Here is a 23,702-nt window from a genome sequence, read left to right as displayed (position 1 = left end):
TGGTTTGGGTTCGACTTGGGTCACCCTAATTTAGGAGTTGAGCTTGGCAGTTGTAATGACTCGGCCAACTCGATGATTTTATTGTTTGAGATACTTGGGTATCCATTTTAAAGCAACTGATTAATAAGAAGAGACTTTTACAAATTGTGATTCTGTTCTAACCTTTGGGCTCAGCAAAATTTGGAAGTTTTCGTATTTGATTTTAATTTCAAAACGAATTTTGGAACGTACTATTAAAGGATGATATAATTACATGGTAATGAGATTTCAAAAAAAAATGTGTTGTGGAATGTCCTGATTTGTCTTTTAAGTATGTTTAGGGTTAATTGTGTTCAATGGCATGCTTGGGTGAATTACGGTTCATAGAATTCGTAATATGTTGGTAATAAAAATTAGTTGTATAACTCGCTTGTCTGTTGGACTAAGTTGATCGTGTTTGTTGTCTCTACGTGTGGAGTAGCACGTGAGATGATTTACTCACGTGGTCAAGGTTGGTTTACCTTGATGTATGATTCTAAGATCGAAATCTTTGGGTTTCGATATCGAGGAAGACGAGGGAAATACTCCCTTGGATTGGCTGATGATTTCGGGTTATCCTAGAACGGATATTAGAAACTCTGAACCGAGAAGATAGACCATTGTATTAATACACTGGTGTTTCCATCAAGTCTGAAGATGCGATGCAGGAGCTGGCGGTAAATTTTTATAGGAACGTATTTTATGTGCTATTTTCTTTGGATATGCTCAGTCATGATTGAGATTAGTTAGATACTTTTTCTAGTAGAGGTGTAATGAAGTTATGAGGAGGAGGAGTTGTATAGCATCGAATTTTGGTAGGTTGCAAGTACGGAGTTTAAGAAATATTTTGAGGTTATCAAGTGCACATCTCACAGAGTGTAACGTCTAGCAAATGTTTTATTGTGAAATGAATTTCACAGGTTGATTTTTTAAAATATTTGAAATATTTTTAACACGTAATTGTGCCCAGACATATCATGAACGTGCATTTTAAAGGTTACGAACAGGATTGCATTAAGCATTGAGTATGTTCACTAAATAAAAGATAAATTAATAATTGATACATGCATCACGTGCATAGAAATGATTAGGGTTGGATGCAACTCTTTGGGGATGAGAGATGTCATCACCCTGGCGCACAGTTATGTAAAATGGATTTTGTCAATAAAGTGTTTTGAGGAAAGTATTTTGAATCAAACTCGCGAGTCCCTTTGGGGTAAATGTATCTTATAAAGTTATGGAATTTCAAATGATTTTGAACTGTTGCCGAGAGAAAGCTAGACAAATACTCTGTGATGATGGTGTTAAATTATGGACGATTACATTGTTAGGGATCGGTCGGTGTTTTCAGAATCTTGTGCTTCATAGAAAGTAAGAATGATTTTGAGGTTGCGCTCGAGATATAGTTATGCTAAGTGCGGTATAGTGTAGTTTAGAATAGAAAGCTTTCGTGATAATTAAGGATTTTTGGATTAAGGATGTTGGTTATGCTCCATGTGTGCGTATACACTATATTTTTGTTTTAAACGAAACTTTATTTTTCCAGATTTGAATTGTCCAAAGTATTTTGGTGTATTGATATAAAGGTATGTTTATAAACAAGAGATTTACATTGCTGATTTTACCTTTCTGAGGAAAGGAAGAAATTTTGTCAAATTGATTGAAAAGGGATAATAAATTTTTCGCTTGAGCGATTTCTTCAAATTGTGTTTTTGTTTGAGAAAATTTAAAAGCGACTTAAATTTTGAATGTTTGAAACATTAATGTGCATTTTGAATATGGGGAATCTTGCCACAGTTTGACTTTTACGAGAAAAGTATAAACTATTTAAAAAGTGTTTTAAAAAGTTTGAATTAAAGAGAACATAAATTTTGTCAGTTGAACTGATTTACAGATTTGCAAATGTATTAGAAAATAAGAAGAAATTTCGGATTTAAAATGTGAATATTTTGAAAATTTTCAAGGGTTTGCAAAACTGATGGTTTTTCAACGTAAAGGTATTTCGATTTTGAATGAAAAAGGAGGTGTAAGACGTAGACTCTTTTAAACATGATGGAAAATTTTATATATAAAATATTTTATACCCACAGGGGTTGGTTTTGAGCATAGCTGACAATCCGGTCGTAGTAAAATGGTCGTATTGATCTTTCGTTGTATACGAGATTATAGTCAATTGATTGAATAATTCTGAGAGTTTGAGTTCGATTTGGTTATGTGAGATAATTGATTCAGAATCGGGAATCGCGGTTAATAGGTTTCGACAACCATGATCGGTTGATCGATTTTGTTAATTAATGGTATTATTGTAATGTTTGTATATTGTTTTGAGCATGGTTGAACACTTGTTGTAAGAGACAAATTTTTTTAAGTTGTCTGATGCAGTCAATGTTCAGTGTAGTCATGGCGTTATGTTTTTGAGTGATTGGGAGAATCATTTTGATGGATATTGTTTGTCACTAATATAGAAATTTTTGTTATCACAAAAGAGGTCCGCTTTTCTTTGAATTGCGATATGAGTTATTATGTTTTATGATTCACAAGTTAATTGCATTATCGAGTTGGTACTAAATCGTTTGGATTAAAGGATTATTATAATGTTGATTTTGGAACTGAAACATTATCAGAAGTTTATTGGGTTTTGTTATCGATAATTTTGATGTAGAGATGCTATAAGTGGAAGTAAGTAAGTGTTTTTAGAACGATAGATTTTATCAGCTATGTTTACAGTGTTATTGTTTTGTCCGAGGCAAAAGATTTTGGAATTATAGAATTAGAGTTGAGCTTAGCGCTTAATCTTGTATTTGACATTGAGGATTTTATAATAGATGAGTTTCGAGGTGGTTCTGGAAGCCACTTTGGTATAGAGTAATTGTGACTCTCAGTTGAATAATTGTTTATTATTCACATTGTGTTGATCGAGTGATTGTTGAAGCACTGAGTTGATAGAATAGAAATTTGTGCATATGTGTGTTGTGACCATTTGAGTTGTTGATTTATATGAGTGGTGGTTTTGAGTTATCATTCGAGGAGCAACCTGTTAAGTTTGTGGTTACGCAAGTGCGTCGGTTGATGAATAACAGAATTCCTATGATTACAGTTTCAATTGGTTACTTGGTGGAGGAATGTTCTTGAGAGATAAAGTTTGTTATGCAAATTTGTTATTATGATTTCCTTAATTCCTTTGGGTATCATGATTATGTGATCTTACGTTGGTCATGTACGTTTTGTATGGCTTGCTATGTAGTTTTATGTTATGTTTTACGTCGGTTGTTTTTGTGTCAAAATCGAGGACGATTTTGTTTTTAAGTTGGAGAGAATGTAATAACCCGTATTTTTTTATAACTTGTTTTGGTGGTTGGTTGTCCGTTTAAAGTTTGGTTTGTGATGGACTTTGGTTGTGTTTTAACTTCGACTTGTTCTCGTTGTGCTTCCGACTTGTTTTCGAATTGATTTATGTGCGAATTAGCATATGTGGTACCTTGGTTGTGTCATGTTGAATGACTTATGTGTACCCCTTGAACCTTTATGTATTTGATGTTGAATTGATTTATTTCCGGATTGTTATCGAAACAATGTTTGCATGTTTTCCAAATCTGCTATGCTCTAGTAAAACGTCCATATCTCCCAATTTAACCGTCGGATCGGGCTGCCCTTTGGATATGTTGTACCTAAGAGGATTATCTTTCATTCGACCGTTCAGATCGTCGTTTTGACCTCTTTTCGGGTCAAATGGACCTATAACCGGACCTGCTGGGTTGAACCGGTCGTAGGTCCGGTCCACTCTGATTTCTGCATTGGCAGTGAGTCAACCGGTTCAATAACCGGTTCTGCTGGACATAACCGGCCGTAGAACCGGTTCATTACGGGTTTGCTTATAAAAACTTCGTTTCTCGACCAAATCAGCCCCCACTCGTTCCCACAAACCCTAAACTGATTTCTAAACATTTATAGACAATTCCCAATCACATTTTGGTGCCTCAAGACACTTGGTAAGTGTTCTAACATCCTTTCCATCATTCAATTCATAGTTTACGTAATCGAATTGTTTGGGTATTCATTGGTCCTTCGGTTTTTCATTGTTGTAGCCATTATTCCACTATTTTTCTGAGTTTTCCTTGCTCTTTTGGATTGCTAAGGTAATTAATCCTTCCTTTACCCTTTTAATTCGAATCGTTGGTGTGATGGTTGTTAGATTTCAATTTTAAATGTTAGTTTTGTGGCATGTAATTGTATGCGCTGTTTTGATTTGGTTTTCTTTATTATTGTATCAAATTCATTGTCAATACTTGTTGGGCATTTGTTGTAGTCGTTTATGCTCTCTAGAATTCGGTTCGTTCATGCGTTGTATGGATTTCTTAAAAGGGGAATGTTAGGGCTGTCCATAATTTCATTGCCATGATGTTGTTGTTTAAAGAATTAGATTGCTATAAATTGTTTTAGTTTGATTTTGTTATAGGGCTGTAAATAATTGAATTAACCTGTGTTTGGTGATTAAAAATCAAATTGACAGAGTTGGATTAGTTTGGTTTGAGCATATCAAATTGTTTGTTATTTGGCTTGATAATCATGATCAATTGATATGTTTTGGTTAGAGGTTTTGAAACTGAAAATGTAATTGGTTTAAGCTTTTGAGATGAATTGGATTCATTAAAGTGTCATGGCATGGTTGTTTTGAGGTTGGCTTGTTTTGCCGATTTTGGCTAAATGTTGAATTTGTTGTCATGTAATGTTTTGATTGTTTAAATAAGTTAGTTGGGTTGTTTAACATTATTGATTAATATTGGATTGTTGTTAACATGTTAGTATGATGTATAAATTATTGTAAATCTTGATTGGGCATGTTTAATGTTAGAGGGCATGCTAAGGTGATTGTATATTTTATGTTGGCCGTTTGAACATGTTTGCCCATTGAGGACTTTTGTCGAGAACCTTATGAGCGTTATGATATTTTGGTTATTGAGTTCTTATTGAGTTCCTTGTTTTCAAAATGGATTTCATAGTTTATCAAAAGATGACCTAAATATTAAACTCTGGTTTTACTCTGGTTGGATTTTGGTTCGGGTTAGACTTGGGTCGCCCGATTTGTGAGAAGACGCCTTGCAATTGTTGTAACTTGGCTGACTCACCATGTTGGTTTTAAACTTGGTTTATGGATTTAACTAAGTTATCTGAAATGGATTTTCGGATCATGTTTTCAAAGTGGGAACTCAATTTGACTTAACTGATTGTATGACTTTGGTGACAGTCCGAGTAAGTATGATTATTCCACGTTAGTTTATGCTTTGGCATTTTGACTATATATGTATAATGGCGTTATGATGGTTTATACGTTGGCTTGATTGATATATGTGCTAGTCGTATGTGGTGTCTAGTACTCTCTAGAGTTAGGGAATGATATTAATTATTATATATATTTTCTTAGACCCGTCGACTGCTCGTGCTTCGGAGTCGGATCAGGTTTAGTTGCTTGTCAAGTTTTCACGTGGATTTGCAAGCAGTGAGTTTGTACTTACTATTTACCGCTTTATTAAGTAAATTGTTATTTTAATAATAAATATATATACTGTACGTATATTTCGAACTGGTTTTATATTATGGCTTCTAGTTGGAACATGCTACCTAATGGGCATCATTAGGACTGCGTGCGCACCGGTAATGATCTGGGAAAGGTATTTATGGTAATGTGGTAACTCGGTGTGAGCATAGCTCTCGGGACCAAGTAGAGTAACTCGGTGTAGCTCAGCTCTCGGGACTCTGGTATAAGTGTGGTCAGTGGTAACTCGGTGTAGCTCAGCTCTCGGGACCAGACCTATTGGATTATGTTTATTATTTAGAATTGTGGATTAGGGTTCCAACTATTATCCGTAATATCGTTATTAAATGTTTTAAACGGTTTTAAAAGGTTTTCCACTTAATAAATGTAGATAGTGGTATAAACTCATCTCAGTATATCTGACCCAGTTGTTTTCCCAATTTTCCCAGGGTTATGATCTGAGAGAGTCCGGTGATCTCCGCATTTACTTTTCTTCGGAGGTTCCATTTATTTTTGATAAACTGTAAAACTGTTTTATTCTTAGACCGCAGTAGTAAGTAGACGTCTTTATTATTACTGTATATTTTGTCGGATTGGTTCGACTGGTTATATTGCTTTGGCATGATTATAATACTTACATTGATTTATGATAAATCTATATTAGTCTCGGAATTGGCTAAGCATGTTATATTAATTGTGGAATATTATAACTGCTAGATTTAGGTTGAAGTCTCGGTTGCCCCCGAGCATTGGTTTTCTGCAGGTTTATGTGTTTATATGTTAATTGAAAGGCTAGCTACGGGTTTTGGTACTACATTACCCATACCCTAGCGCCGGTCGCGATTCATGAAAATGGGTCGTGACAAAGGTGAAACGTTTGGATTTGTTTCAAAAAGTTTGTAAACGTTTGGCTTAAATTGGTCTGAAGGTTTGCTTGGATTTGTTTTGTAATGTTTGTAAACGTTTTGCTTAAGTTGCTAAAAAGGTGAAACACTTGGATTTGTTTCGTAACGTTTGTAATCGTTTGGCTTCAATTGCTAAAAAGGTGAAACATTTGCATTTGTTTCAAAACCTTTGTAAATGTTTGGCTTAAATCGCTAAAATGGTGAAACGTTTGGATTTGTTTCGTAACGTTTGCAAACATTTGGCTTAAATTGCTAAAAAGGTGACACGTTTGGATTTGTTTCGTAAAGTTTATAAATGTTTGGCTTAAATTGCTAAAAAGGTCAAACGTTTGGATTTCTTTCATAGCGTATGTAAACGTTTGGATTAATTCGCTAAAAAGGTCAAACGTTTGGATTAATTTCGTACCGTATGTAAACGTTTGGCTTAAATCCCTAGAAAGGTGGAACGTTTGGATTTGTTTTGTATCGTTTGTAAACGTTTGGCTTAATCTAAACAGGTGAAACGCTTAGTTTTGTTTCGTAACGTTTTTAAACATTTGGCTTAAATTTCTAAAAAAGGAAAACGTTTGGATTTGTTTCATAACGTTGGTAAACGTTTGGCTTAAATTGCTAAAAAGTTGAAACGCTTGGATTTGTTTCGTAATGTTTGTAAATGTTTGGCTTAAATTGGAAAAAAGGTGAAACGCTTGGATTTGTTTTGTAACGTTTGTAAACGTTTGGTTTAAATTGCTAAAAAGGTCAAATATTTGGATTTGTTTAATTACCTTTTTAAACGTTTGACGCAAATCGCTAAAAAGGTTAAATGTTTGGATTTGTTTCGTAGAGTTTGTAAATGTTTTGCTTAAATCGCTAAAAAGGTGAAACGCTTGGATTTGTTTCTTAACGTTTGTAAACGTTTGGCTTATATTGTTAAAAAGGTGAAACGCTTGAATTAGTTTCGTAACGTTTGTAATCGTTTGTCTTAAATTTCTAAAAAGGTGAAACGCTTGAATTTGTTTCGTAACGTTTGTAAACGTTTGGCTTAAATTGCTCTGAAGGTGAAACTCTTGGATTTGTTTCGTAACATTTGTAAAGGTTTGGCTTAAATTGCTAAAAAGATGAAATGTTTGGTTTTGTCTCGTAACGTTTGTAAACGTTTGGCTTAAATCGATAAAAAGGTGAAACGTTTGGATTTGTTTTGTAACGTTTGTAAACGTTTGGCTTAAATTGCTAAAATGGTGAAACACTTGGATTTATTTCGTAATGTTTGTAAACTTTTGGCTTAAATTCCTAAAAAGGTGAAACACATGGATTTGTTTTGTAACGTTTGTAAACGTTTGGCTTAAATTACTAAAAAGGTAAAACGCTTGGTTTTGTTTCGTAACATCTGTAAAGGTTTTGCTTAAATCGCTAAAAATGTGAAACGGTTGGATTTGTTTCGTAACGTTTTAAACTTTTGGTTTTGTTTCGTAACGTTTGTAAACGTTTGGCTTAAATCGCTAAAAAGGTGAAAGGCTTTGATTTGTTTCGTAACGTTTGTAAATGTTTCGCTTAAATCGCTAAAAAGGTGAAACGTTTGGATTTGCTTCGTAAAGTTTGGCTTAAATTGCTAAAATGGTGAAACGCTTGGATTTGTTTCTTAACATTTGTAAACGTTTGGCATAAATTGCTAAAAAGATGAAACGCTTGGATTTGTTTCTTAACATTTGTAAACGTTTGGCTTAAATTGCTAAAAATGTGAAACGTTTGAATTTGTTTCGTAACATTTTAAACGTTTGGCTTTGTTTCGTAACGTTTGTAAACGTTTGGCTTAAATCGCTAAAAACGTGAAACGTTTGGATTTGTTTCGTAGCGTTTATAAACGTTTTGGCTTAAATTGCTAAAAAGATGAAATGTTTGGTTTTGTTTCGTAACGTTAGTAAACTTTTGACTTAAATTCCAAAAAAGGTGAAACGTTTGCATTTGTTTCTTAACATTTATAATCGTTGGCTTAAATTGTTAAAAAGATGAAACACTTGGATTTGTTTAATAACGTTTGTAAACGTTTGGCATAAATTGCTATAAATGTGAAACGATTGAATTTCTTCTGTAACGTTATAAACGTTTGGATTATTTCGTAACGTGTGTACATGTTTGAATTTGTTTCGTAACATTTTAAACGTTTGGTTTTGTTTCGTAACGTTTGTAAACGTTTGGCTTAAATCGCTAAAAACGTGAAACATTTGGATTTGTTTCGTAGCGTTTGGAAACGTTTGGCTTAAATCGCTAAAAAGGGGAAACGTTTGGATTTGTTTAATAAAGTTTGTAAACGTTTTGCTTAAATCGCTAAAAAGGTGAAACGTTTGGATTTGTTTCGTAACGTTTGCAAACATTTTGCTTAAATCGCTAAAAAGGTGAAACGTTTGGATTTGTTTCGCAACGTTTGTAAACATTTGGCTAATATCGCTAAAAAGGTGAAACATTTGGATTTGTTTCGTAGCGTTTGGAAACGTTTGGCTTAAATCGCTAAAATGGGGAAACGTTTGGATTTGTTTAATAAAGTTTGTAAACGTTTGACTTAAATCGCTAAAAACGTGAAACATTTGGATTTGTTTCGTAGCGTTTGGAAACGTTTGGCTTAAATCGCTAAAAAGGGGAAACATTTGGATTTGTTTCGTAATGTTTGTAAACGTTTGGCATAAATTGCTAAAATGGTGAAATGTTTAAATTTGTTTTGTAACGTTTTAAACTTTTGGCTTAAATCGCTAAAATGGGGAAACATTTGGATTTGTTTTGTAACGTTTGTAAACGTTCGGCTTAAATTGCTAAAAAGATGAAATGTTTGATTTTGTTTCGTAACGTTTGTAAACATTTGGCTTAAATCGCTAAAAAGGTGAAACGGTTGGATTTGTTTCGTAACGTTTGTAAACGTTTGTCTTAAATTGCTAAAAAGGTGAAACGCTTGGATTTGTTTCGTAACGTTTGTAAACTTTTGGCTTAAATTCCTAAAAAGGAGAAACGCATGGATTTGTTTTGTAACGTTTGTAAACGTTTGGCTTAAATTGCTAAAAAGGTGAAACGCTTGGTTTTGTTTCGTAACATTTGTAAAGGTTTGGCTTAAATCGCTAAAAATGTGAAACGGCTGGATTTGTTTCGTATCGTTTTATGCTTTTGGTTTTGTTTCGCAACGTTTGTAAACGTTTGGCTTAAATCGCTAAAAAGGTGAAACGCTTGGATTTGTTTCGTAACTTTTGTAAATGTTTGGCTTAAATCGCTAAAAAGGTGAAACGTTTGGATTTGTTTCGTAAAGTTTGGATTAAATTGTTAAAATGGTGAAACACTTGGATTTGCTTCTTAACATTTGTAAAAGTTTGGCATAAATTGCTAAAAAGGTGAAACGCTTGGATTTCTTTCTTAACGTTTGTAAACGTTTGGCATGAATTGCTAAAAAGGTGAAACATTTGGATTTCTTTTATAACGTTTGTAAATGTTTGGCTAAAATTGCTAAAAAGGCGAAATATTTGGATTTGTTTCGTAACATTTGTAAACGTTTGGCTTAAATCGCTAAAAAGGTGAATCGTTTGGATTTGTTTCGTAACATTTGTAAACGTTTCGCTTAAATCGCTAAAAATGTGAAACGATTGAATTTCTTCTGTAACGTTAGAAACGTTTGGATTATTTCGTAATGTTTGTAAACGTTTGGCTTAAATCGCTAAAAAAGTGAAACGTTTGGATTTGTTTCGTAACATTTTAAACGTTTGGTTTTATTTCGTAACGTTTGTAAACGTTTGGCTCAAATCGCTAAAAACGTGAAACATTTGGATTTGTTTCGTAGCGTTTGGAAACGTTTGGCTTAAATAGATAAAGAGGGGAAACGTTCGGATTTGTTTCATAACGTTTGTAAACGTTTTGCTTAAATCGCTAAAAAGGTGAAACATTTGGATTTGTATCGTAACGTTTGCAAAAGTTTTGCTTACATTGCTAAAAAGGTGAAACGTTTGGATTTGTTTCGTAACGTTTGCAAACATTTGGCTAATATCGCTAAAAAGGTGAAACGTTTGGAATTGTTTCGTAACGTTTGTAAACGTTTGGCTTAAATTGGTAAATATGGGAAACGTTTGGATTTGTTTCGTAACATTTGTAAACGTTTCTCATAAATTGCTAAAAAGATGAAATGTTTGGATTTGTTTCGTAACGTTTTAAACTTTTGGCTTAAATCGCTTAAAAAGGGAAACATTTGGATTTGTTTCGTAACGTTTGTAAACGTTTGGCTTAAATTGCTAAAAAGATGAAATATTCGGTTTGGCTTAAATTGCTAAAAAGGTGAAACGCTTGGAATTGTTTCTTAACGTTTGTAAACATTTGGCATAAATTGTTAAAAAGGTGAAACGTTTGGATTTCTTTTGCAACGTTTGTAAATGTTTGGCTAAAATTGCTAAAAAGGTGAAACATTTGGATTTGTTTCGTAACGTTTGTAAACGTTTGGCTTAAATCGCAAAAAAGGTGAATTGTTTGGCTTTGTTTCGTAACGTTTGTAAACATTTTGCTTAAATCGCTAAAAATGTGAAACGATTGAATTTCTTCTGTAACGTAATAAACGTTTGGATTATTTCGTAACGTGTGTAAATGTTTGGCTTAAATCGCTAAAAATGTGAAACGTTTGAATATGTTTCGTAACATTTTAAACGTTTGGTTTTGTTTCGTAACGTTTGTAAACGTTTGGCTTAAATCGCTAAAAACGTAAAACATTTGGATTTGTTTCGTAGCCTTTGGAAACGTTTGGCTTAAATCGCTAAAAAGGGGAAACGTTCGGATTTGTTTCATAACGTTTGTAAACGTTTTGCTTAAACCGCTAAAAAGGTGAAACGTTTGGATTTGTTTCGTAACGTTTGCAAACATTTTGCTTAAATCGCTAAAAAGGTGAAACGTTTGGATTTGTTTCGTAACGTTTGCAAACGTTTGGCTCAAATCGCTAAAAAGGTGAAACGTTTGGATTTGTTTCGTAACGTTTGTAAACGTTTGGCTTAAATTGCTAAAAATGGGAATCGTTTGGATTTGTTTCGTAACGTTTGTAAACGTTTGGTATAAATTACTAAAAAGATGAAATGTTTGGATTTGTTTCGAAACGTTTTGACCTTTAGGCTTAAATTGCTAAAATGGGGAAACATTTGTATTTGTTTCGTAACGTTTGTAAACATTTGGCTTTAATTGCTAAAAAGATGATATATTCGGTTTGGCTTAAATTGCTAAAAAGGCGAAACGCTTGGAATTGTTTCTTAACGTTTGTAAACATTTGGCATAAATTGTTAAAAAGGTGAAACGTTTGGATTTCTTTTGTAACGTTTGTAAATGTTTGGCTAAAATTGCTAAAAAGGTGAAACATTTGGATTTGTTTCGTAACGTTTGTAAACGTTTGGCTTAAATCGCTAAAAAGGTGAATCGTTTGGCTTTGTTTCGTAACGTTTGTAAACGTTTTTCTTAAATCGCTAAAAATGTGAAACGATTGAATTTCTTCTGTAACGTTATAAACGTTTGGATTATTTCGTAACGTGTGTAAATGTTTGGCTTAAATCGCTAAAAGTGTGAAACGTTTGAATTTGTTTCGTAACATTTTAAACATTTGGTTTTGTTTCGTAACGTTTGTAAACGTTTGGCTTAAATCGCTAAAAACGTGAAACATTTGGATTTGTTTCGTAGCCTTTGGAAACGTTTGGCTTAAATCGCTAAAAAGGGGAAACGTTCGGATTTGTTTCTTTACGTTTGGAAACGTTTTGCTTAAATCACTAAAAAGGTGAAACGTTTGGATTTGTTTCGTAACGTTTGCAAACATTTTGCTTAAATCGCTAAAAAGGTGAAACGTTTGGATTTGTTTCGTAACGTTTGCAAACGTTTGGCTCAAATCGCTAAAAAGGTGAAACGTTTATATTTGTTTCGTAACGTTTGTAAACGTTTGGCTTAAATTGCTAAAAATGGGAAACGTTTGGATTTGTTTCGTAACGTTTGTAAACGTTTGTCATAAATTGCTAAAAAGATGAAATGTTTGGATTTGTTTCGTAACGTTTTAAACTTTTGGCTTAAATCGCTAAAAAAGGGAAACATTTGGATTTGTTTCGTAACGTTTGTAAACGTTTGGCTTGAATTGCTAAAAAGATGAAATATTCGGTTTTGTTTCGTAACGTTTAAAAAAGTCTGGCTTAAATTGAAACGTTTAAAACCTTATGAAACAAATCCAAACATTTAAAACCAAATGTTTAAAACCTTACGAAACAAATCCAAACGTTTCACGTTTTTAGCAATTTAAGCCGTAAGGTTTATAAACGTTTGGCTTAAATTGCTAAAAAGGGAAAACGTTTGGATTTGTTTCATAAAATTTGTAAATGTTTGGCCTAAATGGAAACTTTTGGATTTGTTTCGTAACATTTGTAAGAGTTTGGCTTAAATTGCCAATAAGGTTAAACGTTTGGATTTGTTTCGTAACGTTTGTAAACGTTTGGCTTAAATTGCTAAAAAGTTGAAATGTTGGATTTTTTCGTAACGTTTGTAGACGTTTGGCTTAAATTGCTATAAAGGGGAAACGCTTGGATTTGTTTCGTAACGTTTGTAAACATTTGGCTTAAATTGCTAAAAAGGTGAAACGTTTGGATTTGTTTCGTAACGTTTGTAAACATTTTGCTTAAATTGCTAAAAAGGTGAAACTCTTTGATTTGTTTCGTAACGTCTGTAAACTTTTGGCTTAAATTCCTAAAAAGGTGAAACGCTTGGATTTGTTTTGTAACGTTTGTAAACATTTGGCTTAAATTGCTAAAATGGTGAAACGTTTTGTTTTGTTTCGTAATATTTTTAAAGGTTTGGCTTAAATCGCTAAAAATGTGAAACGCTTGGATTTGTTTTGTAACGTTTGTAAACGTTTGGATTAAATTGCTAAAAAGGTGAAACATTTGGATTTGTTTCATTAACTTTGTAAACGTTTGGCGTAAATTGCTAAAAAGGTGAAATGTTTGGATTTGTTTCGTAACGTTTGTAAACGTTTTTCTTATATCGTTATAAAGGTGAAACGCTTGGATTTGTTTTATAACGTTTGTAAATGTTTGGCTTAAATTGTTAAAAAGGTGTAACGCTTGAATTTTTTTCGTAACGTTTGTAACCATTTGGCATAAATTGCTAAAAAGGTGAAATGTTTGAATTTGTTTCGTAACGTTTTAAACTTCTGGCTTAAATTGCTAAAATGGGGAAACATTTAGATTTGTTTCGTAACGTTTGTAAACGTTTGGCTTAAATTTCTAAAAAGGGGAAACGTTTGGATTTGTTTCTTAACATTTGTAAACGTTTGGCTTAAATTGTTAAAAAGGTGAAACGCTTGGATTTGTTTCGTAACGTTTGTAAACGTTTGGCATAAATTGCTAAAAAGGTGAAATGTTTGGATTTGTTTCGTAATGTTTTAAACGTTTGGCTTAAATCGCTAAAATGGGGAAACATTTGGATTTGTTTCGTAACGTTTGTAAACGTTTGGCTTAAATTGCTAAAAAGATGAAATGTTTGGTTTTATTTCGTAACGTTTGTAAACGTTTGGCTTAAATCGCTAAAACGGTGAAACGTTTAGATTTCTTTCGTAACGTTTGTAAACATTTGGCTTAAATTGCTTAAAAGGTAAAACGCTTGAATTTTTTTCGTAACGTTTGTAAACTTTTGGCTTAAATTCCTAAAAAGGTGAAACACATGGATTTGTTTCGTAACGTTTGTAAACTTTTGGCTTAAATTCCTAAAAAGATGAAACGTTTGGATTTGATTCTTAACATTTGTAATCGTTGGCTTAAATTGTTAAAAAGGTGAAATGCTTGGATTTGTTTCATAACGTTTGTAAACGTTTGGCATAAATTGCTAAAATGGTGAAATGTTTGGATTTGTTTCGTAACGTTTTAAACTTTTGGCTTAAATCGATAAAATGGAGAAACATTTGGAATTGTTTCCTAACGTTTGTAAACGTTTGGCTTAAATTGTTAAAAAGGTGAAACGCTTGGATTTTTTCTTAACGTTTGTAAATGTTTGGCTTAAATTGTTAAAAAGGTGAAACGCTTAGATTTGTTTCGTAACGTTTGTAAACGTTTGGCATAAATTGCTAAAATGGTGAAATGTTTAAATTTGTTGTGTAACGTTTTAAACTTTTGGCTTAAATCGCTAAAATGGGGAAACATTTGGATTTGTTTTGTAACGTTTGTAAACGTTCGACTTAAATTGCTAAAAAGATGAAATGTTTGGTTTTGTTTCGTAACATTTGTAAACATTTGGCTTAAATCGCTAAAAAGGTGAAACGGTTGGATTTGTTTCGTAACGTTTGTAAACGTTTGTCTTAAATTGCTAAAAAGGTGAAACGCTTGGATTTGTTTCGTAACGTTTGTAAACTTTTGGCTTAAATTCCTAAAAAGGAGAAACGCATGGATTTGTTTTGTAACGTTTGTAAACGTTTGGCTTAAATTGCTAAAAAGGTGAAACGCTTGGTTTTGTTTCGTAACATTTGTAAAGGTTTGGCTTAAATCGCTAAAAATGTGAAACGGCTGGATTTGTTTCGTAACGTTTTATGCTTTTGGTTTTGTTTCGTAACGTTTGTAAACGTTTGGCTTAAATCGCTAAAAAGGTGAAACGCTTGGATTTGTTTCGTAACTTTTGTAAATGTTTGGCTTAAATCGCTAAAAAGGTGAAACGTTTGGATTTGTTTTGTAAAGTTTGGTTTAAATTGTTAAAATGGTGAAACGCTTGGATTTGCTTCTTAACATTTGTAAAAGTTTGGCATAAATTGCTAAAAAGGTGAAACGCTTGGATTTCTTTCTTAACGTTTGTAAACGTTTGGCATGAATTGCTAAAAAGGTGAAACATTTGGATTTCTTTTACAACGTTTGTAAATGTTTGGCTAAAATTGCTAAAAAGGCGAAATATTTGGATTTGTTTCGTAACGTTTGTAAACGTTTGGCTTAAATCGCTAAAAAGGTGAATCGTTTGGATTTGTTTCGTAACATTTGTAAACGTTTCGCTTAAATCGCTAAAAATGTGAAACGATTGAATTTCTTCTGTAACGTTAGAAACGTTTGGATTATTTCGTAATGTTTGTAAACGTTTGGCTTAAATCGCTAAAAAAGTGAAACGTTTGGATTGTTTCGTAACATTTTAAACGTTTGGTTTTATTTCGTAACGTTTGTAAACGTTTGGCTCAAATCGCTAAAAACGTGAAACATTTGGATTTGTTTCGTAGCGTTTGGAAACGTTTGGCTTAAATAGATAAAGAGGGGAAACGTTCGGATTTGTTTCATAACGTTTGTAAACGTTTTGCTTAAATCGCTAAAAAGGTGAAACATTTGGATTTGTATCGTAACGTTTGCAAAAGTTTTGCTTACATTGCTAAAAAGGTGAAACGTTTGGATTTGTTTCGTAACGTTTGCAAATATTTGGCTAATATCGCTAAAAAGGTGAAACGTTTGGATTTGTTTCGTAACGTTTGTAAACGTTTGGCTTAAATTGGTAAAAATGGGAAACGTTTGGATTTGTTTCGTAACATTTGTAAACGTTTCTCATAAATTGCTAAAAAGATGAAATGTTTGGATTTGTTTCGTAACGTTTTAAACTTTTGGCTTAAATCGCTTAAAAAGGGAAACATTTGGATTTGTTTCGTAACGTTTGTAAACGTTTGGCTTAAATTGCTAAAAAGATGAAATATTCGGTTTGGCTTAAATTGCTAAAAAGGTGAAACGCTTGGAATTGTTTCTTAACGTTTGTAAACATTTGGCATAAATTATTAAAAAGGTGAAACGTTTGGATTTCTTTTGCAACGTTTGTAAATGTTTGGCTAAAATTGCTAAAAAGGTGAAACATTTGGATTTGTTTCGTAACGTTTGTAAACGTTTGGCTTAAATCGCAAAAAAGGTGAATTGTTTGGCTTTGTTTCGTAACGTTTGTAAACATTTTGCTTAAATCGCGAAAAATGTGAAACGATTGAATTTCTTCTGTAACGTAATAAACGTTTGGATTATTTCGTAACGTGTGTAAATGTTTGGCTTAAATCGCTAAAAATGTGAAACGTTTGAATATGTTTCGTAACATTTTAAACATTTGGTTTTGTTTCGTAACGTTTGTAAACGTTTGGCTTAAATCGCTAAAAACGTAAAACATTTGGATTTGTTTCGTAGCCTTTGGAAACGTTTGGCTTAAATCGCTAAAAAGGGGAAACGTTCGAATTTGTTTCATAACGTTTGTAAACGTTTTGCTTAAACCGCTAAAAAGGTGAAACGTTTGGATTTGTTTCGTAACGTTTGCAAACATTTTGCTTAAATCGCTAAAAAGGTGAAACGTTTGGATTTGATTCGTAACGTTTGCAAACGTTTGGCTCAAATCGCTAAAAAGGTGAAACGTTTGGATTTGTTTCGTAACGTTTGTAAACGTTTGGCTTAAATTGCTAAAAATGGGAATCGTTTGGATTTGTTTCGTAACGTTTGTAAACGTTTGGTATAAATTACTAAAAAGATGAAATGTTTGGATTTGTTTCGAAACGTTTTGACCTTTAGGCTTAAATTGCTAAAATGGGGAAACATTTGGATTTGTTTCGTAACGTTTGTAAACATTTGGCTTGAATTGCTAAAAAGATGATATATTCGGTTTGGCTTAAATTGCTAAAAAGGCGAAACGCTTGGAATTGTTTCTTAACGTTTGTAAACATTTGGCATAAATTGTTAAAAAGGTGAAACGTTTGGATTTCTTTTGTAACGTTTGTAAATGTTTGGCTAAAATTGCTAAAAAGGTGAAACATTTGGATTTGTCTCGTAACGTTTGAAACGTTTGGCTTAAATCGCTAAAAAGGTGAATTGTTTGGCTTTGTTTCTTAACGTTTGTAAACATTTGGCATAAATTGTTAAAAAGGTGAAACGTTTGGATTTCTTTTGTAACGTTTGTAAATGTTTGGCTAAAATTGCTAAAAAGGTGAAACATTTGGATTTGTCTCGTAACGTTTGAAACGTTTGGCTTAAATCGCTAAAAAGGTGAATTGTTTGGCTTTGTTTCGTAACGTTTGTAAACGTTTTGCTTAAATCGCTAAAAATGTGAAACGATTGAATTTCTTCTGTAACGTTATAAACGTTTGGATTATTTCGTAACGTGTGTAAATGTTTGGCTTAAATCGCTAAAAGTGTGAAACGTTTGAATTTGTTTCGTAACATTTTAAACATTTGGTTTTGTTTCGTAACGTTTGTAAACGTTTGGCTTAAATCGCTAAAAACGTGAAACATTTGGATTTGTTTCGTAGCCTTTGGAAACGTTTGGCTTAAATCGCTAAAAAGGGGAAACGTTCGGATTTGTTTCTTAACGTTTGGAAACGTTTTGCTTAAATCACTAAAAAGGTGAAACGTTTGGATTTGTTTCGTAACGTTTGCAAACATTTTGCTTAAATCGCTAAAAAGGTGAAACGTTTGGATTTGTTTCGTAACGTTTGCAAACGTTTGGCTCAAATCGCTAAAAAGGTGAAACGTTTATATTTGTTTCGTAACGTTTGTAAACGTTTGGCTTAAATTGGTAAAAATGGGAAACGTTTGGATTTGTTTCGTAACGTTTGTAAACGTTTGTCATAAATTGCTAAAAAGATGAAATGTTTGGATTTGTTTCGTAACGTTTTAAACTTTTGGCTTAAATCGCTAAAAAAGGGAAACATTTGGATTTGTTTCGTAACGTTTGTAAACGTTTGGCTTGAATTGCTAAAAAGATGAAATATTCGGTTTTGTTTCGTAACGTTTAAAAAAGTCTGGCTTAAATTGAAACGTTTAAAACCTTATGAAACAAATCCAAACATTTAAAACCAAATGTTTAAAACCTTACGAAACAAATCCAAACGTTTCACGTTTTTAGCAATTTAAGCCATAAGGTTTATAAACGTTTGGCTTAAATTGCTAAAAAGGGAAAACGTTTGGATTTGTTTCATAAAATTTGTAAATGTTTGGCCTAAATGGAAACTTTTGGATTTGTTTCGTAACATTTGTAAGAGTTTGGCTTAAATTGCCAATAAGGTTAAACGTTTGGATTTGTTTCGTAACGTTTGTAAACGTTTGGCTTAAATTGCTAAAAAGTTGAAATGTTGGATTTTTTCGTAACGTTTGTAGACGTTTGGCTTAAATTGCTATAAAGGGGAAACGCTTGGATTTGTTTCGTAACGTTTGTAAACATTTGGCTTAAATTGCTAAAAAGGTGAAACGTTTGGATTTGTTTCGTAACGTTTGTAAACATTTTGCTTAAATTGCTAAAAAGGTGAAACTCTTTGATTTGTTTCGTAACGTCTGTAAACTTTTGGCTTAAATTCCTAAAAAGGTGAAACGCTTGGATTTGTTTTGTAACGTTTGTAAACATTTGGCTTAAATTGCTAAAATGGTGAAACGTTTTGTTTTGTTTCGTAATATTTTTAAAGGTTTGGCTTAAATCGCTAAAAATGTGAAACGCTTGGATTTGTTTTGTAACGTTTGTAAACGTTTGGATTAAATTGCTAAAAAGGTGAAACATTTGGATTTGTTTCATTAACTTTGTAAACGTTTGGCGTAAATTGCTAAAAAGGTGAAATGTTTGGATTTGTTTCGTAACGTTTGTAAACGTTTTTCTTATATCGTTATAAAGGTGAAACGCTTGGATTTGTTTTATAACGTTTGTAAATGTTTGGCTTAAATTGTTAAAAAGGTGTAACGCTTGAATTTTTTTCGTAACGTTTGTAACCATTTGGCATAAATTGCTAAAAAGGTGAAATGTTTGAATTTGTTTCGTAACGTTTTAAACTTCTGGCTTAAATTGCTAAAATGGGGAAACATTTAGATTTGTTTCGTAACGTTTGTAAACGTTTGGCTTAAATTTCTAAAAAGGGGAAACGTTTGGATTTGTTTCTTAACATTTGTAAACGTTTGGCTTAAATTGTTAAAAAGGTGAAACGCTTGGATTTGTTTCGTAACGTTTGTAAACGTTTGGCATAAATTGCTAAAAAGGTGAAATGTTTGGATTTGTTTCGTAATGTTTTAAACGTTTGGCTTAAATCGCTAAAATGGGGAAACATTTGGATTTGTTTCGTAACGTTTGTAAACGTTTGGCTTAAATCGCTAAAAAGGTGAATCGTTTGGCTTTGTTTCGTAACATTTGTAAACGTTTTGCTTAAATCGCTCAAAATGTGAAACGATTGAATTTCTTCTGTAACGTTATAAACGTTTGGATTATTTCGTAACGTATGTAAATGTTTGGCTTAAATCGCTAAAAGTGTGAAACGTTTGAATTTGTTTCGTAACATTTTAAACATTTGGTTTTGTTTCGTAACGTTTGTAAACGTTTGGCTTAAATCGCTAAAAACGTGAAACATTTGGATTTGTTTCGTAGCCTTTGGAAACGTTTGGCTTAAATCGCTAAAAAGGGGAAACGTTCGGATTTGTTTCTTAACGTTTGGAAACGTTTTGCTTAAATCACTAAAAAGGTGAAACGTTTGGATTTGTTTCGTAACGTTTGCAAACATTTTGCTTAAATCGCTAAAAAGGTGAAACGTTTGGATTTGTTTCGTAACGTTTGCAAACGTTTGGCTCAAATCGCTAAAAAGGTGAAACGTTTATATTTGTTTCGTAACGTTTGTAAACGTTTGGCTTAAATTGCTAAAAATGGGAAACGTTTGGATTTGTTTCGTAACGTTTGTAAACGTTTGTCATAAATTGCTAAAAAGATGAAATGTTTGGATTTGTTTCGTAACGTTTTAAACTTTTGGCTTAAATCGCTAAAAAAGGGAAACATTTGGATTTGTTTCGTAACGTTTGTAAACGTTTGGCTTGAATTGCTAAAAAGATGAAATATTCGGTTTTGTTTCGTAACGTTTAAAAAAGTCTGGCTTAAATTGAAACGTTTAAAACCTTATGAAACAAATCCAAACATTTAAAACCAAATGTTTAAAACCTTACGAAACAAATCCAAACGTTTCACGTTTTTAGCAATTTAAGCCGTAAGGTTTATAAACGTTTGGCTTAAATTGCTAAAAAGGGAAAACGTTTGGATTTGTTTCATAAAATTTGTAAATGTTTGGCCTAAATGGAAACTTTTGGATTTGTTTCGTAACATTTGTAAGAGTTTGGCTTAAATTGCCAATAAGGTTAAACGTTTGGATTTGTTTCGTAACGTTTGTAAACGTTTGGCTTAAATTGCTAAAAAGTTGAAATGTTGGATTTTTTCGTAACGTTTGTAGACGTTTGGCTTAAATTGCTATAAAGGGGAAACGCTTGGATTTGTTTCGTAACGTTTGTAAACATTTGGCTTAAATTGCTAAAAAGGTGAAACGTTTGGATTTGTTTCGTAACGTTTGTAAACATTTTGCTTAAATTGCTAAAAAGGTGAAACTCTTTGATTTGTTTCGTAACGTTTGTAAACTTTTGGCTTAAATTCCTAAAAAGGTGAAACGCTTGGATTTGTTTTGTAACGTTTGTAAACATTTGGCTTAAATTGCTAAAATGGTGAAACGTTTTGTTTTGTTTCGTAATATTTTTAAAGGTTTGGCTTAAATCGCTAAAAATGTGAAACGCTTGGATTTGTTTTGTAACGTTTGTAAACGTTTGGATTAAATTGCTAAAAAGGTGAAACATTTGGATTTGTTTCATTAACTTTGTAAACGTTTGGCGTAAATTGCTAAAAAGGTGAAATGTTTGGATTTGTTTCGTAACGTTTGTAAACGTTTTTCTTATATCGTTATAAAGGTGAAACGCTTGGATTTGTTTTATAACGTTTGTAAATGTTTGGCTTAAATTGTTAAAAAGGTGTAACGCTTGAATTTTTTTCGTAACGTTTGTAACCATTTGGCATAAATTGCTAAAAAGGTGAAATGTTTGAATTTGTTTCGTAACGTTTTAAACTTCTGGCTTAAATTGCTAAAATGGGGAAACATTTAGATTTGTTTCGTAACGTTTGTAAACGTTTGGCTTAAATTTCTAAAAAGGGGAAACGTTTGGATTTGTTTCTTAACATTTGTAAACGTTTGGCTTAAATTGTTAAAAAGGTGAAACGCTTGGATTTGTTTCGTAACGTTTGTAAACGTTTGGCATAAATTGCTAAAAAGGTGAAATGTTTGGATTTGTTTCGTAATGTTTTAAACGTTTGGCTTAAATCGCTAAAATGGGGAAACATTTGGATTTGTTTCGTAACGTTTGTAAACGTTTGGCTTAAATTGCTAAAAAGATGAAATGTTTGGTTTTATTTCGTAACGTTTGTAAACGTTTCGCTTAAATCGCTAAAACGGTGAAACGTTTAGATTTCTTTCGTAACGTTTGTAAACGTTTGGCTTAAATTGCTAAAAAGGTAAAACGCTTGGATTTTTTTCGTAACGTTTGTAAACTTTTGGCTTAAATTCCTAAAAAGGTGAAACACATGGATTTGTTTCGTAACGTTTGTAAACTTTTGGCTTAAATTCCTAAAAAGGTGAAACGTTTGGATTTGATTCTTAACATTTGTAATCGTTGGCTTAAATTGTTAAAAAGGTGAAATGCTTGGATTTGTTTCATAACGTTTGTAAACGTTTGGCATAAATTGCTAAAATGGTGAAATGTTTGGATTTGTTTCGTAACGTTTTAAACTTTTGGCTTAAATCGATAAAATGGGGAAACATTTGGAATTGTTTCCTAACGTTTGTAAACGTTTGGCTTAAATTGTTAAAAAGGTGAAACGCTTGGATTTTTTCTTAACGTTTGTAAATGTTTGGCTTAAATTGTTAAAAAGGTGAAACGCTTAGATTTGTTTCGTAACGTTTGTAAACGTTTGGCATAAATTGCTAAAATGGTGAAATGTTTAAATTTGTTGTGTAATGTTTTAAACTTTTGGCTTAAATCGCTAAAATGGGGAAACATTTGGATTTGTTTTGTAACGTTTGTAAACGTTCGGCTTAAATTGCTAAAAAGATGAAATGTTTGGTTTTGTTTCGTAACATTTGTAAACATTTGGCTTAAATCGCTAAAAAGGTGAAACGGTTGGATTTGTTTGGTAACGTTTGTAAACGTTTGTCTTAAATTGCTAAAAAGGTGAAACGCTTGGATTTGTTTCGTAACGTTTGTAAACTTTTGGCTTAAATTCCTAAAAAGGACAAACGCATGGATTTGTTTTGTAACGTTTGTAAACGTTTGGCTTAAATTGCTAAAAAGGTGAAACGCTTGGTTTTGTTTCGTAACATTTGTAAAGGTTTGGCTTAAATCGCTAAAAATGTGAAACGGCTGGATTTGTTTCGTAACGTTTTATGCTTTTGGTTTTGTTTCGTAACGTTTGTAAACGTTTGGCTTAAATCGCTAAAAAGGTGAAACGCTTGGATTTGTTTCGTAACTTTTGTAAATGTTTGGCTTAAATCGCTAAAAAGGTGAAACGTTTGGATTTGTTTCGTAAAGTTTGGTTTAAATTGTTAAAATGGTGAAACGCTTGGATTTGCTTCTTAACATTTGTAAAAGTTTGGCATAAATTGCTAAAAAGGTGAAACGCTTGGATTTCTTTCTTAACGTTTGTAAACGTTTGGCATGAATTGCTAAAAAGGTGAAACATTTGGATTTCTTTTACAACGTTTGTAAATGTTTGGCTAAAATTGCTAAAAAGGCGAAATATTTGGATTTGTTTCGTAACGTTTGTAAACGTTTGGCTTAAATCGCTAAAAAGGTGAATCGTTTGGATTTTTTTCGTAACATTTGTAAACGTTTCGCTTAAATCGCTAAAAATGTGAAACGATTGAATTTCTTCTGTAACGTTAGAAACGTTTGGATTATTTCGTATTGTTTGTAAATGTTTGGCTTAAATCGCTAAAAAAGTGAAACGTTTGGATTTGTTTCGTAACATTTTAAACGTTAGGTTTTATTTCGTAACGTTTGTAAACATTTCGCTCAAATCGCTAAAAACGTGAAACATTTGGATTTGTTTCGTAGCGTTTGGAAACGTTTGGCTTAAATCGCTAAAGAGGGGAAACGTTCGGATTTGTTTCATAACGTTTGTAAACGTTTTGCTTAAATCGCTAAAAAGGTGAAATATTTAGATTTGTATCGTAACATTTGCAAACGTTTTGCTTAAATTGCTAAAAAGGTGAAACGTTTGGATTTGTTTCGTAACGTTTGCAAACATTTGGCTAATATCGCTAAAAAGGTGAAACGTTTGGATTTGTTTCGTAACGTTTGTAAACGTTTGGCTTAAATTGGTAAAAATGGGAAATGTTTGGATTTGTTTCGTAACATTTGTAAACGTTTCTCATAAATTGCTAAAAAGATGAAATGTTTGGATTTGTTTCGTAACGT

General features: G+C 32.4%; 1 long non-coding RNA gene across 1 annotated transcript; it reads left to right on the top strand.

Moving 5' to 3' along the window:
- The first annotated feature begins 3,866 nt into the window (after nucleotides 1-3,866).
- Nucleotides 3,867-5,881, top strand: LOC126676823 (uncharacterized). The gene is made up of 3 exons (XR_007640428.2): nucleotides 3,867-4,007; nucleotides 4,104-4,154; nucleotides 5,441-5,881. It is a non-coding gene; the product is annotated as an uncharacterized LOC126676823 (long non-coding RNA).
- Nucleotides 5,882-23,702: the final 17,821 nt, after the last annotated feature.

Source organism: Mercurialis annua, linkage group LG4, assembly GCF_937616625.2.
Source record: "Mercurialis annua linkage group LG4, ddMerAnnu1.2, whole genome shotgun sequence".
In the NCBI taxonomy this organism is placed as follows: Eukaryota; Viridiplantae; Streptophyta; class Magnoliopsida; order Malpighiales; family Euphorbiaceae; genus Mercurialis; species Mercurialis annua.
This window is presented reverse-complemented; position numbering and strand designations above follow the sequence as displayed.